Below are 15,537 nucleotides of genomic sequence, written 5' to 3' on the forward strand. Positions count from 1 at the left end.
CACATTTTAGCACTTTGAAATATCCACTGTATGTGAGATTTAGACCAGAACTGTTTTTTTTATTGTGTGTTATTTTTTATTTTATTTAGATGAGTTATTTATATACATCTTGCAGTGAAACAGCTGCAAAATGACAAACTCTGGATGAAATTGTGATGAATTTTGACAGAACAAGCACAACACAGCATCTTAAAGCATTAATGTGTTGTGTGTGCAAATGAAGGACCTCGACAACATCAGTCATTTTAACACTGTCTGTTCCATGTATTATTCCGCCCTCCCTGCACGTAAGTGTTTAATTTGGTAGATAGGTTAAACAGTTCTTCAAATGATGGACAAAGCTTCAGGCTTAGGCTGTTTATTACTGCCTCTCATGTGAAGTGTACTGTTTAACCTATCTGCCAAACTTACCACCTACGTGCAGGGAGGGCAGAACAGTAAAAAGACATCCATCTCATCACGCTCTGCTGGGAAAAAGCAAGAAACGCTGTCCTGTAGTTGCAAGTTTCGAGCATTAGAGAAGGCTCATCAACCATGGCAACTTATTTGGAGGAACTGAAAGAAGAGACACTGGAAACCAGATCCTTCTCTGTTGGTTCAGGGCACAAGCAAAAGCTGAAGCGACACAAGTCCAATTCTCCTTTGCACAAAAGGAAGTGAACATTTTGAAACAACAAGCTGAACAGCTTAAAAAGAAAGCTGACCTAGGCGCTGACCTACATGTACTCAAATCTCAGAAAGCAGCTGTGGCAGCACTACCTGAGGCTCAAGCGTGGGAAGCATATGCGCCAGAGGGTGGAGACCCACAACAGCCCCAACTGGATTCAGTGCCACCCATCAATCCTGCTCAACGAACACAAGAGTATGTGCAGCAACAGGCAGAATTACACATGCAGTCTTCTCAGGTAAATCCTCCTCACTTCACAGCTTCAGTGGTGCCACAGCCAGCCATGATAAACAATGATCAGTATCACCATCCTCATCTCAACGTATTGTCACCGAGACCTGCAGGCGTTCATCCCACAGACACCTCAGAGCTAGCAAGATATCTGATGCGATGAGAGATGGTCAGTTCTGGGTTGCTGAAATTCGATGACCAACCAGAAAACTACTGGGCATGGAAAACTTCCTTTCAAACTTAAGTTCAAGATCTGAGTCATCTCAACATGCCCTGCTGAAAAAAAATGAGGACTTCCCAAAGTTAGCAAACAAAGAAAACCAGCGTTTGAGAGATCTTCTGTTGGAACTACAAGCAGCAAAGCTGAGAAAGGCCTCTCCCCAGCCTTTCTCATCTTGATACATAAATATAAAGTTCAAGAAAGACAATGGTGTGTACTATCCCCCATTTTCCTTCTTTGTCAGTTTCATAAGTGAGGAGGCCAAGACTCGCAACGATCCTAGCTTCGCTTGTGTCACTAGTGCTAGTCCCATCAATCCTAGAACAGAGAAAACGGTAAAACAGTAATACCAGCCTGCAGTTTCTGTCAGGAAGATGGATATTTCACAAAGATCAGGAGCTAGGCAGAACACTTCCACAGACCAGAATATTGTGGACCCTGATAAACAGTGTCCACTGCACTGTAAACCACATCCTTTGAGAAAATGTCACCTTTTCAGAAGTAAGACCTTAGGAGAAAGAAAAGCTCTTCTGAAAGAAAAACACATCTGCTTTAGATGTTGTTCTTCCATTTATCACATGGCAAAAGACTGTACTAAGACAATACAGTGTACAGAGTGTGGTAGCGAAAGTCATCCCACAGCACTACATCCAGAACCTCTTGATGCAGATGATGATATTCTCCCCCTCCTTGGCCGAGACATTCTCTGTGTACATAAAGTCAGAGAACAGTATAATGGACGCCACAACGAACCATATGCTCAATGTCTTGACCTTGGGTGGGTCATTGTAGGAGAAGTGTGTCTGGGAAGGGCACACAAGTCAGCCACCATCAGTGCCTATAAGACCAACATCCTACAAAATGGATGACCTTCACTCTTGGGACCCAGCAAGAACAGCATTCATGTCAAAGAAAGACTTAGTTGTCACACTCCAAACCTGAGTCTTCAAAGCCCTGTGCATCACCTGATGAGAGAGACAGATGATCTTGGCAGCCAAGTGTTTCAGAGAACACAGCACGATGACAAACTGATAGATGTTATAGTGTGTTTCTCCCATTGACTTCAATACAACCGACACCACAGTTGGCCCCAAAGATGGATTCAGTGACGTAATGACCCTCCCCTCTCTTTTTCTCTTGCCTGTGGTCTTGTATTTATACACTACAAAAACAATATATACATATTATTGTTGTACTACTTTTTTTAACTTTTGGATGTTGGACTTCAGCTCATTAAAGTTCACCTTTTGTTTTTACGATCTGTCATCGTCCTCCACAGCCTCCTGCAGGATGTTTGGTATGTTGTTCCGTCTCATTGAACTCATCCTCATAGCGATGAGCAGTTACACGTGTTATCCAGAGTATGCCACCAGCCGCAGGCTGTTTCAGAACAACACACACTCTTTTGGGTTTGTACACACCAGACTGGTCAGCTATAACTGGATAACATCTTCAGTCGTCACTCTGCATCTTTGTTTTTGACTATTTTCCATGCACAAAGTTAGTGTCAAAAAGGAAATAAAGAGCTTTAATGAGTTTAAGGCTCCTGTCACTCTCAGGCAGGGGTATTTTAAAGTCACAAACTGGATATTTCCTTAGAAAAACATTTTCAGTGATTTTGTTATTGAATTTGAACTTGGACCATGTAAGACTATGTGATGTGGACCCATTGTGTTCAGCTAATAGGGGCAGTTAGAGGTCATCTGCAGGCTTATTTTCGCATAAAAAAATTCAGGTGAGAAGAAATAATGTATATTTTGGTGTTTCCAAACTCCTATAGATCAACTGCCACCTTTCAAAAGAGTCTAAAACCGTGTCTGTACTCCGAACAGTTTGACAAGAGCTTAGTCCAGATTCATCACACCTTCCAAAGAAATGTAGGTTAATAAAAATCCTCCACAGGTGTCACCTGAACATAGTGTCAGTGTGATAATCACCGCCTTCAGTACAGGACATCCAGCACCTGTTTGCATGATAATTAAAAGAACATATTCGGGTGTGTTCCCTTTTTTTCTATGATAGCTTTTTTTTTTAATGATGAATGATACATGTGTCACTGTATCACTAGAAGCAGTGTGTAGCATCTTTGCAGCAACATGCACCAGTCAATAACAGCAGGTTAACGCACACACAACATACAGATTTGTCTAGTTGTCATTTGCAAAGACAAACTCTGGTCATTATTGGTGCTGGTGCTGGTTATTGATTTTTGCTATTTGTAAATATTTGCTATTTGCTATTTGTAAATACCTGTGTCTCTCTTGCCTTTTAATAAAAAATGTCTTAAAATTAATGATAAAACATATTGTTACTACTGTAGTAGCAAACTGTATCATTTGCATTTAACCACACATATTGTTGTTACCTTGCACTGTTTTATATCACATGTTGACCAATAACCTTTTGGTTTATTACACCTGTTAGCACTGTGAATTATGACCTAGCCTAACTATGAACTGTTTGACTTACTTTTGCATAGTGACCTCGCTGCTTTATGTGAAAGTGCTCCCTGGGTGCATGTCGGGTGTTGTGGGTACATCCAAGGCCGTTTATCCAGCTGGATATTGTTTTGGGAAAATCTCCCTTTTGGGACAACTGCTCGTAGTTTGGGACTGTACTGAATTTATCCAGGACGTCTTGTCACCTGTTCACTACTCACATCACGTCTTTATTTCAGCATGACGCCCCCTGGTGTCTTATGCAATCAGCAAGAAAGAGCTATGACTTAACACCAAAGACAAGGAGAATGGACTTGCATTTATATAGCTCACTCAAAGCTCTTTACAAAACTCCCCATGTTCAACCACTCACACATTCATACAGTGATGGCAGAGGAGGAATGTTGGGTTTCAGTCTCGACCCGCTCAACCTCCTGAGCCACAGATGGACAAAATGCTTCTGAATAAATGAATGTCTGGAGAAAGTGTTGACATTACGACTGTAGTAATCCTCGTCCTCTTTCCCATCAGGCCATGTGTCTACAGCTGCTGACAGCCCTGGGAGCTCTGGCTGGCACCGCTTGCTCCCTATTGGCCGAGGGCATGGGTGCTGGGTTAGGGGTTAGTAAGTTAGTGAGTTAAGCAGAGTTCAAGTGGATTATTATCTGTCAGGGGTGTGTTTTTTTATGCTATGTGTTTCTTTTTTTTTTTAACGGTTCATAGTCACATCCCTGACTCGTGTCACTGTTTCTTTTTCGGCTTCGTAAAAACTGTTCAGCCGGAGAGACTGAGAGCTGGAAGGAAACAGCGAGGTGGTAAAGTTTTTAATGTTGTTCACCAAGGGCCTCGATCACAACACGGCCCCAACAATTCTCTTCTCCACTTTCACTACATGGATCATTCAGCTACAGGTTGTGCTGCAGCTTACACTGACAGCCGGTCCCCTCCAAAAAGTGACTTAAAGTAGGTTAATCTTCGAGCCATAACTGCAGGTTTTCTGAAGGCTGATTCTTGAAGCTACATTTCAGAGCTGGGTCATTGAAAGAGCAGAGGACGAGATGGTCTGGCTCAGTTTCTCTGTACAGTGAGCTGCTCAGTTGGACTGTATGTGTTTTAATGTCCGTTTCCTTTGGAGATATTGAATGTTAATATTTTTACATTCCACAAAATAAAAGAAAATGTTGTTGCTTCTACAGATGTGCTCAAATGTTTACTTTTGAATCAATAAAATCTCTGACTTAACCCTTCACAATCTGCCTTTTTTTTTCCTGCTGAGAAATGAAAAAAAAAACATGAATTTCAGAATATTCTCTAATTAAAGATGCATACTAATAAGTCTGTAAATGGTCGAATGGTCTGTTTAAACATGGATGAAATTTAAGTTGAAACCAACTTGCATGATTGTTTTTTTTAATATGCTATTAACAAATTTGATCACAAGAGGGAGCAATTACTCTGTCAGCTGGTGTTTTCCTGTAACCCGTCCTGTGACTGATTTATTGAACCACCGATACAGAAGTAGGAAAACAATTCACGCTCTAGTTGGAAAGTGTAAATATTGAAATGGAGACCGTGCAGCACACTTGAGATGTGAATCTAGGATCAGATCATTTATTGTCTCCACGGGAAATTTTTTCCTGCTGCAGTTGTAAAAGGAAAGTAATAAATTACATACTGCAAAAATAAATACAAATGTTAAATAATGCTGTGTGAGGCATTCGTTAAGATCATCAAACATAATGCATTAAACCGAGTGCAACGGTGCCTTCCTGCTTGTGAACAGGATGAGCCTGTTTCTACAGCGGCGGCTGGAGGCATCATGTTTTCAGATCATCCGTCCGTCCTATTCTTGTGCTTCAGGACACTGGGATTGAATTTCTTCCTATTTGGCTCAAACATCCACTTGCACTCAAAGATGAACTGTTTAGATTTTGCAGGTCAAAGGTCACGCGTGGAACACATTTTTGGCCATAACTCAACAATTAATATGATAATTATGGCAACATTTTACACAAATGTCTAATTGGACTAAATGAAGGTCAAAGGTCAACTTCACTGCGACAATATAATGTTTTGCAAAACATGTCCAGGCCAATAGTCAACGCCACAGCTCAGGAATAGTAACATGACTCATGTGGAGGCATACAGCATGGTAGTTCTAGTCTTGTTGAGACATGCTACAGATATCTGAAAGGTGGTTGTGTTTACATCAGCTGGCTCTGAAATCTAATAAGTGACTGTGGAAAAAAGAGGTAAAGGTGCTTTTTGAGGAAGGTTTGTGGACTCACATGGACCCTGAGGATGTTTTTGTACCAAACAAGGTTTTTATGACGTTTTTTTTTAATACTGAAGGAAGGTCGGATATAAAAGGCTCAGTTGCAAACTTAATTTTATTTGTGACTTCCTTTGAATTAAAGCAGCTCTTCATCACAAAGAATTCCCCTCTCAGATAATAATATATTTTAGAGCTCTGAGGATGTGAAACTGCAAAATGTCGACCAAATTGTGTGCAGCAGATGATCTCCATATATATGTGTCCACTTAGGTTCGTCCCCTTGTCACATGATGCAAGTGTGAGAAGTGCAATTAAACCTTCTCAGGCGGTTTCATTTTAAGGCTTTTTAGAGGTTTAAATAAGTAAGCTGGTTTAGGATGCTAACTTAAGTAGATATCCCTGCAACATTATGCAACGTTATCATATATGCACCTGGACCGAATGGCTCAATTTATGATAATGAAATAAATCCTCTCGTGGGGGTTGTGACGCTCAAAAAAATGTATCCACCGTTTTACAGACGCTTCTTTCAGGATGTAATCTTATGGGGAAAAAGTCTTTTTGGGCCCCCACGCACATCACGTGTGTTACTCTGCTTGCCTTTAATGTGATTTATTTCTTTGCGTGTGCAGAGAGGACAGAGTGGTTAGTCACTCCACCACCTGTGTGCCTTCAAGGCATTAAGATACGATCAGACACCAGAGTGTGAAACAATGTGTGGTGTTGATGGTATTTGATGTGTAACAAATAAAAGGTGAAGCTTCTCTGTGGCGATCGCTGCTCCCTCTCTGACTTTTTGATAGATACCCCCAAAAATCCAAAACAATAATTAAAAGTGAGAGGGTGTATATGTGTGTAGGTGTATTCTTTCTGTGATGATTAATATATAAACACTCATGCAATGCGACACTCCTCTGGTCACTCCTACTTTAAAATGGTGTGTGCGTGATATAAGCAACATCCATGACGTGTTTCTCTTAAAAGCAGTCCAGCAGCAAAGCATAGTGCACATCTTAATCTAAGTAAAGCCATTTCAGTTCCTTTAAGTTCCTTTTTCTAAAAAACATCTGCACTTTTACTTTCTTGAGCAGCAACATGTCGTGTTTTTACTTCATGTGACTTTAATGGGTCTGTAGATAAAGCGAAGAGGAGGGGGAAGCCTTCACAAATTTAGTAAAGCCACCAGTTGATGCTTCACCTTTTTTAGTTCTTAAACTGATGTTAAATCCAAACAGTCACATGCAGCTGTGTTATCACTGTAGCACCCTTGAAATGTCACACTTAGAGTTCACCCACCAACACAGATATAAAGTTCATCGTGTCATTTTAAGGCTATGATGCAAGGCCTATAGATTTTCTCCATTTTATTTAATCCAGCTCTGGTTTTTAGATGTGCACACGACAGATGCTTCATGTTTGTTCTGTTAATATTTGGTATTATGGTTAATTAATGTTGTTATTGTGGTTAAAATGAATAAATACAAAGATGGAAAAAAAAGTGTTGATCACATGATATCCACATGAATATGCATCATATTCCACAAATGATTTCAAATGAATGTTCCCGTCAGACACAGTCACAGTCATGTGACATGTTTATTGTGTGTGCGGTGTAACTTTCATGTTACTGTGTACTGAATTAAAAGTTAGTTAAGTGCGAACTGTTTCTTATTTATCATTTTTTGTTAAAAGATATTTTTGGGGGCTTTATGGGACAGCTGAGGGATTGGATGGGAGATGAGAGATGGCGGATGACGTGCAGGATGATGTGCATGAAATTTGATTGTGTTTAATAAACGTAAGGATAAAATTCAGCAACCAGATACTTTAATGCCGGCATGATCAGGGAAACACAAACGCAGGAACAAGGAAACTGTGCAGATGACTCACGAATGACTGAACAAAAGACTGGACTTAAATACAAACTTATCTAATGGGGGGATTAAGTACACGTGGAGTGAAGCAGAGAAACACATGTGAGGGTAATGAGTGGGAACCACCACAAACTGGGAAGGAGCTGACAGGCTGGGAAGAGAGGAGAGGGAACAGCTAATGAAGGAGATGAAGTGCAGGTGGAGGTGGAGGGAAAATCAGGCTGGTGAAGAAAACAGGAGGGAAAACAGAACTCTGAATAAAAGACGCCAAGACGCTGGCAATCCATCTGAAATGTAGTGACGCATGTAACGTGACATGAAAGGAAAAGACTCAAGTATAAGTGTCTGATAGTTGTTAAGGCGCCCTTTGCAAGCTGATGCACATACCTTCATCATGACATGCTGTTGTTACAGTCAACGAGCTGTGACTACTGTTGGTGTTGACAACAAAGACAGAAAATTAAAATGATGGTGTGCTGTGTAATGAGAGTGACAGCTTCATGTGGCATGCAGGAATGTGCAGATGGAGCCACAACCGCAACAGGAAAAACCTCTAATAACTAAACAACACAATAGGGACTGCAGCTAAAGAGCACACAAGCAAATGAAAAAAACATCTTCAAGACATGACATGTTGCAGGTTGCACACAAGAACAGAAGTTTCTAGAGGACCTAACGACTCCCCTCCAGTTGGAGTTTGCAGGCTTCTGGATGAGAGGTGGAACTGAAACAGGTCCAGTTGCCTACAGTACAGCACCTAGAACTCATTGATGCTGTTAACTGTTTAAAATAAAAAAGGCTGCAGATCGTTTATCTTAATTTCCAAGTTTTATTTCATGCCGTAATTCAGCAGATCAAGGACACAATAAACTGGAGCAAAGGACTGGAAATAGTGCTCCCTTTTCTATTCATCCAATCGACAATAGATTTGGGGAGGGAACCGATTCTGGGTCGAATCAGACACCAAAGAATCAGAATCAAATTGTGCTATTGCTGAAGATTCACACCCCTACTTTGATTTGAGTCAAACTATGATCAAACATAGCCTGTTTCATATACCAGGCAAGAAATCAAACCCACCACTCGTTATGTGCTCAGCGTTTCACTTGATGTTGCACAAAAATAAATCAGAATCCCAACAAAAGATCCTGGTGTCAGGTGGAACTGTGGAGCAGGCTTTATGGTTCTGCCCCCCGGTGACTGGCACATGGTTCTCCAACTCAACTGGTTAAAAATGGCTGCCAAGTATGCATGAAAGGTTTCAAGTTGAGGGTTCACAAAACGAGGAAATGTAACGTGTTTAACAGAAGCTTTGCATGGACATGAATAATCAGGATTCAAGCAACAGTGACACAATAAAACTGTTTCCCTTCCTTGTGACTATGTTGTGGTAATTTAGTGAGAAGTAGTGAGGTGTGACTTGGGAAAAAAGAAAGCTTTAACACTTCCCTGTATGACACTTTCATGATCAACCACCGAGTAATTAAATGAACAATAAAGACAGAGCAATAATTTAATGTCACGGTGATGATTGCTGAAACTTTCCAGTCCGATACAATAATACTTTAATGTGATAATCACCTCCGCCGAGGACGTTTTGTGTTCACATTGTGTTTGTTTGTTGGTTTGTCAGCAGGATTTCACAAAAAGTACTGAACAGATTTCCACTAAACTTGGAGGGAGGACGGGTCTCAGCCCCGAATAGACCCAGTTAACTCTGGGTGTGGATCTGGATAAAGCGACGGATCCAGGATATACGAAACACTGATAACTCAGTGTATGTGAACTTTTATGAACGTGGAGGTGTGCAGCAGTAGCAGGGTTCAAACTGCGGTGGATACAGAGGGTGGAAAGCAGGACATTACAAAAACAGATGAGTGCAAAGTCCCCAAGCAAAACTCCACCACCCTGCTCATAAAACATACATAAATATTTCAGGAGACACAATAGGAACATTCTTTACATTTTTTTCACAGCCTCGTTTCTCCATGAACAATCTCACCTGATACTTTCGCAACAAGTAAAGCCATCTGTTTATCTTGGAGGGTTCAGGCAGAGCAGCCAGAGGACATTAGAGGCAAAACCTGAAAACACTGTCTTCATAAGATGTGATCCAGTTTCACACAGATCACTGAATAAAATGATAAACTTGTGTTTTTACTGCGCTCCAGCCGCAATCAGCTGATTGATGGTGGATGGCATGATGTTATTGGTTAAAACCATTAGATACAAGCTGACGCAATCGCACGTGACTTTGAGTTTTACAGGAAAAAATCATTACTGGTTTTGTTATAAAAACACAAAGAAATCGATTTTTTAAATACATTTTTGGGTATATATTGTTAAACAGATGCACAATGTGACCGTGGATGTGACATAGAAATGTTTAACTTTAAACATTTTTGGATCACCATGGTCACATTCCTGTAAAACTCAAAGTCACGGGCTTATGGAGACAGTGTTTTCTGGTTTTCCTCTAATGTCCTCCGGCTGCTCTGCCTGAACCCTAAAACAGAGATAAACAGATGGCTTTACTTGTTGCTAAAGTAGCTGCTAACAGCTAGCAGTTGATGTTAAACTGTAACTATGCAGAAGCAAAAGTAAGTCCAGCAGCCTATTACAGTGAAAACATTTTAAAAATAATAATAATAAATATATGTATGTCCCAATTAAATGTGCAGGTTCCCTAATCATTATTTTTCTTAGATACTGTGATACTGGGACAGGAGTATCATTTTGCATCTTAACAATGCAATACAATTGGTGTTTGCATTTGGCTCGTGAAATCTAATGGTGATTAGTTTTCAGCTTTGAGCCTCCGAGGGCAAAAAGTTTGGGCACCCGGGTTAAATAAACACAAGACCACCCAGGAGGCTGCTGTTCATGTCCCCTACAAAACCAAGAGGCAACGCTGGCTTGTTTTCACTTACGTAATGTTGGTAAGTTAACTTCTTGTAGTGCCGAAATCTAACCAGATGCAGAGCATTTATTGTTACCATGACAGTGAAGGTCACCTGGACATTAAACAAACATTAAATGAGGTGCAGAACTTAAATAATGTGTAACCTGACATTTGAAATGTTCTTAAAAGTGCTGTGCTATTGATATGCTACCGCACGAGACCCTGTTATTGTTCATATTCTACCTATATGATTGTCTAAGGAGTATACTTCTAATGGTAAACACTACAAATCAATTCACTTTTTGTAATTTAACTTTTAATTTTGGCCAACAACAGTCCCATTTAAAACGATATTGGAACCAGAATATGGTTACATGTGTAGAGACCTAGAGACGCCCAGTACATACTGAACCGCAGCGTGTTCAGGAGGGTACATCATGTTTACATATTACTGGGTTTTTTTCCCAGTTTCTTTGCCTCTGTATCTTTGTATGCTACACACATGTTCAGACACACACACACTCAGAGATAAAGTTAGTTCCTGGCAGTCAATCACGTCACAAAGCACCTGTCAGTCTGTTGCTATAAAACTTCAGTCTTACAAAATTGTTGGGTGTGGAACGAGGGTTATGTATGCTACTTGAATAGTGCACTGTGCTGAATGCAGCTTCACTGCTGAAGCTAAACGTAGCAGGCTAACTTACAGCAACATGAGAGCAGTATGCTATGTCTGTTTTTACACTGAACAACTTCATTCCAAGTCGATGCTATCGCAGTGATCATTAAGCAGGTACGCAGGCTCACAGGTGTATCCTCTGCCTTCTCTGTCCCAAAACCACCAAAAAAGAAAGCACATAATAACCGTGTGTGTACGTACGTCTGTGTGCCAACACTTTAATGCATCAAGCCCGTCGTCCAGAATTCATGGAAGCATTTATGGACAGTTGTGATCCACGAATTGGGCCGAGCCAGGTCGGTCGTAAACCGAACACTTTTTTTATTCTATGTATGTGTGCACAATCTGTCAATAAGTCGAGTCACTCGCTTACTAACTCATGTTTTGTCACAGGACGTCTGCAGTGTTTTGGTTTATTGAGTTACATGAGACGTTACATTCATATATGATATATTATATAGTATATATAAGACTTTCATTACACGATTATTGTGGCCAAATCAATTCACGATAATGATATGATATGATAATGATAAGGTTTATTTTTATTTTTTGTCTCTTTTTTGGTGAATACATTTCAAAATAAGAGCGTCGGAGGTAAAGAGAGTCTGTCACTACGGTATATCTTTGAAAAAAGTGTACAGAAAAAACAGTTCCACTCAATTTCTATTGAAAAGGTGGCAGGATGACGTCAGAAACAGAAGATGCAAACAACAAAAATCTTCATTGGATTATGATAAACAGTATACTGTATATATGTATATATATATATATATCAGGGCGGGGAACGACATTGACAAAGAAAGCAAGACAATGAAGGAAATTAATTCCTAAGTATGAGGAGGTGGCCTGATGCTTGAGATACAAGTCAGATTTTCCCTTCCTGCTAATTCCCCCTCACCTTCCTTGTGCAGGTTGTATGACATTTTTTCTTATCTGCTGAAATACCTTCGAGCAAGGCAGTTATGGTAGCCGGAAGTCATGCAGGTGGCCTCTGACGAATGCTAAAAATAATCTCACACAAGAGGTAGATCATAAAAAAAATTGGTCAAAGTCGAAACAGCAGAGGCCAAGATTTAGATTTCAGTCCCTACGAAGACGGTTTAATCTCCACAAACACCGACAGTTTGTCACGCAGCTTTTCTGTTGAGGATTTTAGAGACATCTTAGTGCTTCAACAACATACGATGACATTTTAGACAACAGTGTGCCCAACGAAATCCAGCGGCGTAAAGAAATGTTCACTTTTTTATCCTAGAAATGTTTCCAAATCCTGCTGGAGAGCCCGAAACCTGGAGAGTGAAGCCTGTTTATCACAGCAGGTTAATGAACAGGGTTTTGGAAAAGTCACGTTCAACAATCACATTTGGTGCAATGTACGTGTGGCTGCATATTTTTTTTTACATTTGGCCATGAAGTGTGTATTAGACTTGATGGTGTCGAGTCAAGAGAGTATCAGTTTTACCAAAGCAAGTTTGGCTGATAATGTGCAGTTTGTTAATGATGGTGTGATTTTCTTCTTTTGATTTCTATCTTAATACCTTAGATGCTTCTGTGGGATACTCCTCAGATTCCGTTCAGCGACCTAAAACTTTAAACTACGACGCTCTACCTACCCTACTTGAAGTCAGAGGTCATGAGTCTCCGGCTGTATGCATCCCAACAGCCAGCTGCACAGTAAACTTAGCTCACTGAGCAATAACTTTACACGTTACACATACAATCTAGAAGAACAAACATTTCTACAATCTGGTCATTCTTGTCCTGCAAAAAGTTATCCATGCTTTTATCTTCTCAACTTACACTGGCTGCCTGTTTTATTTTGGGTTGATTTTAAAATGTTACTTGACACTTTGAAAGCTTTAAAGGTGCTATTTTTAAGAAAAGTTGATTTTTTTGAGTTTTTGACTGGTTGGGAACCAGACTCAAAAATCAACTTTTCTTACAAATAGCACCTTTAAATGGTCTCACCCCAAAGTATATTAAAGATTTACTGACCCCCTGTGCAGTGAGACCCCCCACAGACTCTACATATTGAAATCTGGCAGGTGACATCATCAGCAACTTTTAAATCTTCTCTTCAAACCTTCTCTCATAGGAAGACATTTACGACTCCTCAAAACATTTTGGGTTTTATCATTTGCTCTTAGCCTTGTTTAGAAAAGTGCTTTATTGATAGTTATTATTATTATCATCATCATAATTATTATTATTATTATTATTATTACCCCTCTAATGTCAGTTTTGCATGTGAAGGTCTCTGCAACATATGTTTACACTTTCAAAATAAAGCGTGCAGATAAATAGTTTGTTTAACTTGTTTAAGTTTGACTGTCAAACGGCCGTGGTTTGGTTATGTTTAGGAAAAGCTCATACGAACTAACTTCAGTGACTCTTGTTATGTTCACTTACTGTACTTAAAACCAAAAACAAATTACTGTTGACTTGGTCACAAACGTGACAGGAAATACTCTGTTTGGAAGGAAAGTCCCATCGCTGTTTATTGAACTGCACTAGAGCGGCGCCTTTGAAAAGTGACGGGCTGCTGTGACTGGTTTCTGTATTTGATGCGCTGGGAGTGAAAGCAGGTTCAATCATTAGTCATCATAAGATTGTTATCAACACGGTTGAGTGCTGATGACAAACAACAAAAAGTAGAAAAGTATTTGGCGTGTCATGGAAGAAAATAGGTCACTGGGTAGCTGACTGATGTTCACAAAAAATCCTCTCTTTCTCTTGTGATCAAAAACATCAATACGCAATTTAAAGGTAAATCAATCTGGTGCACTTTGAGAGCTGAATTAAGAGACTATATCAACGCTCCTGTGGACAAGGACCATCAGTGTTGAGTTCAGTGTTGGCAGTCACGACACTTCAGCCAGTCCACCATTTTAGTTTAGTTAGAAGAATGAGGAAAGTTAAAGGGACATGGGGCAGGATTCGTGAAATTTGTGTGGCACCCGAATAAACATCGGATACACGTTTGACTCATGGAGGCAGCTTCAACTTGAATTGGGACTGAAAACAGATGCTGACATGGCTCATTTCCAACATTTATAAACCAACATTTGTCTCATTGGTTATTATATAGTATTATAGTGATGACCGGAGGCAGTTTGTGGATGAAAGTGAAGTCCAGCTGATACAACAGCAGCAGTAACACAATCTCACAAGGTTAAATTGTTGTGGCTTTGTTGATGTTGGATCGCTGGCAGTGACACAGTGACACAGATTACATGTGAAATATTCACCCGCTGCTGCTGCCAGGAGGAAGTAGGAAAAAAAGATAATAAACAAACTCACCACATAATCCACAAGTGATGTAAACAGACTGTAACTAATCTTCAGTGACAAAGAAAACAAATACTTCCTCAGAAAGAAGATAGGTTGTGCCAGGTGTGCCACTTTTCAGGGGAATTTCTTTCTCTCACTGATAAAGGAAACTGGCGACAGAAAATTAAACTTCATTCCCAGCAGACGAGAATTTATCTGATCAGCACCGACTGTTTCAAGAGAAAACCTGCTTGCCTGCATCACAGCGGATTACTCCTTTTCAATGAGTTTCTTATTCCTCCGTTCACGTGTCAGTGCCATTTTATAATCTGATTATCTGCATCAAATTAACCTCGAGTGCAAGAACCTGACGTTTGTACGATGTACAGCGTACTGCACAGTCGGTGTTGGAAACAAACACCAAACAACTGTCGGGTTCGATTGAGAAAACAGGTTTCCATCTCATCTAATTAAGTCCTATTTATAAATGCTATAATTACATTACGCAGGACTCTGTGCGTTACATAAGACCTGATCTTCTTGTGCTGCAGCCACACCAGCACCATTTTTGACAAAGACTGATCTGCAAAAGAGATTTTTAGAAATTTTAAATAATGGAAGTCAAAACTAAATGTTTCGTTGTGCACTACAAAGAGATCCTGGTCTGGATTGAATTCCTTGTCTGTGTAACATGAAGCCGCTTTTCAGGTGAAAATGAAATGTTCAGTTTTTAATGAATCTCCAGAAAATCTGCAAATGAAAATCTGATGTTTGCATCTGCCTCAATTCTTTGTCCCTCCAGATGTTTAAGACACGCTTCATATACGTCATCATTTGTTTCCTCGCGTCTGTTTCTGTTACACATGGTTGCATTTATTTTAATTTCAAACATTTCCACTTTTTTTCTTAATGCGCAAATTGAAAATGTAAAACTAGAAACCAGATTTTGATGAAATTTCTTACGGACATTCATGCTCACCA

Source organism: Pagrus pagrus (assembly GCF_965226575.1).
Source record: "Pagrus pagrus genome assembly, chromosome: 17".
Lineage (NCBI taxonomy): Eukaryota > Metazoa > Chordata > Actinopteri > Spariformes > Sparidae > Pagrus > Pagrus pagrus.